This window comes from Lissotriton helveticus, chromosome 1_1, assembly GCF_964261635.1.
Source record: "Lissotriton helveticus chromosome 1_1, aLisHel1.1, whole genome shotgun sequence".
In the NCBI taxonomy this organism is placed as follows: domain Eukaryota; kingdom Metazoa; phylum Chordata; class Amphibia; order Caudata; family Salamandridae; genus Lissotriton; species Lissotriton helveticus.
In genome coordinates this window covers 44,068,824-44,071,024 of record NC_136057.1, presented here as the reverse complement: position 1 = coordinate 44,071,024, position 2,201 = coordinate 44,068,824, and the positions used below count along the sequence as shown (strand labels likewise).

General features: G+C 49.2%; 1 pseudogene; it reads left to right on the top strand.

Annotated features, from left to right (window-relative positions):
* The first annotated feature begins 1,062 nt into the window (after positions 1-1,062).
* LOC144767215 (uncharacterized) lies at positions 1,063-1,911 on the top strand (annotated as a pseudogene).
* The last annotated feature ends 290 nt before the right edge of the window (positions 1,912-2,201 follow it).

The window sequence follows — 2,201 nt, the reverse complement described above, 5'->3', positions numbered from 1 at the left end:
GACCTCAAGTATCTGCATGAAGAGTTCCGTCGCCTCACATTCAGTCCCATCTCCAACATCAATCTTCCTATACAGCGTTGTTAGTTTAGCGGGACCCTTACTTTGATACCTATCCTCATATGCGTTCAGGGTGTGGTAACTGAATCGCAAGATGAAATGCCGTCTGTGGCTGTCGGCATGTGAATTATATACGCTCATTGTGTAATCTTCGCTCTCCCTTCGTTCTACTAATGTCTTTGCTATTTTGTCGATCCCATCCCGCTCATCTTTGCTCAACCTATTTGGTCTGGCTGGTGGTTGTTTACTAGCCTCGGGATCGTCTGACGATGTTGTTAATGTGGCTGGTGCAGAGGCCGTGAGGGCTGGTGCACTAGCACTAAGGCAGGGTTCTTCAAACTGTGGGGCGCGCCCCCCTGGGGGGGGGCGGCACCATCCCAGGGGGGGCGCGCGCTCCACTCCGATCTTCCGTTTGTGCCCGTTCCTTTGTCTGGGTGATTCTCCCAGGAGGGGGCCAATTCATGGAGTCAACAGCTTCGGCTGCAGTGCAGGCAAGGAGTCTCCTCTGCTAAAAACGAAAGCAAACAAACAGACACTTTCAGCTTTAGCAGAGGAGACCCCTTCGCGGCGTTGCTGCTGCTGTTTCCAGTCTTGAGCTTGTAAATGGGGTTCGGCGCCCCTTTCTGCTCCTCAGAGCCGTAGACGGGACCCTGACCGGACCTGTTATTGAAACAACAATATCACGCTCCTCTCGTTACAGAAGAGGGCTAGTTCTCGCACCCTAGGAGCGATGCGCGTCAGTTACCACTTAGTTATAAGTTAAAAATGTAAATAAAATATCACCATTAGAAATGCGACTGCCTGAACGTGGTTTATATGTGGCATGGGGCGGGGACAACGACATAGACAGCTCGTTGAGTGTCGGTCTGACTCAGTACGTGGCTCTGTCTTCACGGAGCAGCGGGGGTCTGGGGTATTCCCTATACTTTTAATGTAAAGCATGCATTATACCAGCCGCCGTGAGTTTTAAACTCCACGGCGTGACTGAAAGCCGCCCTGCGGACCATGGCTGGGCTCCTTAATTCCCTGGGCCTGCTGGCTGACTACGCCTCTTCCAGCAATGAAGGAGCGTCCGACGAAGGAGATACTCTGGCTGGAGATGGCCTCACTGGCGGTGCCCTGAAACCCCATCTGTCTGGAACAGCAGTGAATTATTTTGAAGGCAGAGACAGCAGCAGCAGCGATGAAGACACCGGTAAAAGTACTGTTGACACGGCCTGCTCAATAGACGCTGCCCCTGCCGTACCAATGTGCTCTGTGGATTATTACTCAGACACACGTCTACCAGCCCCCAAACTAGGGCCAGTGGCTCAGTCTTATCAGATGCATGGACAGTCTGGTGTCTTTGCCAAACCATTTCGGGAAGAACAGAAAGCAAAGCTCAGCCTTTTAGAGAAACATGTGCAGCTGACATTGCAGGAGAAGCCAATGGAAATTGGTGCCCGCAAAATCTGCCTGGCATACCGGAAAGATGGGCGATGCCGCTTTGGCAGCCACTGCAAGTTTGTGCATGATAGCGATCTACTAGTAGCTGCAAATGCTGTGATCCCAGGATGCATTCTGAGGAGGCACCTGCGTTTACCTCTACCAAAGAGTGGGCTGGCGAGGAAGGAATTGTTGTCTTTGAAGATGTGCAGCCTCAGCAGGGGAAAAGAAAGTCTGGACTTAGCCAGACATTAATACCCCCAAAGCGTGCTTTGAAACATTACAAAGCTCAATTGGGCAAGGAGCAGCCCTGGGTTTTATAGAGTTTTAGACAACTAACAAAAGTGATGCAAATTAACTGATGGACCTAAGCCAATGGTTTCTGCACCATTTAAACCACAGGATGATCAGCTTTGTTTATTTAAAATAAAAAAATCCATTGATTACCACAGTAAGAAGAACAGTCACACAATCCATTTCCAAAGACCTGGACCTTAGGTCTGTCCTTCTTGTCCATGAGAACAACCAGAACGGTCTGGTTCTGTTTTTTTTTTAATTAATATTATGAAAGAAACCATGTGTAATTCAGTCCAGTTCATCAGAACGCAGGATTTTGTCCTTAGTCTATGCCCCTCCTGGTGGACTGCGAGCAGGACAAGTGTGTGATCCTTTATGTTGTTAACTTCTTATGAAAGGCAGACCTGGATGTTGAAAAAAAT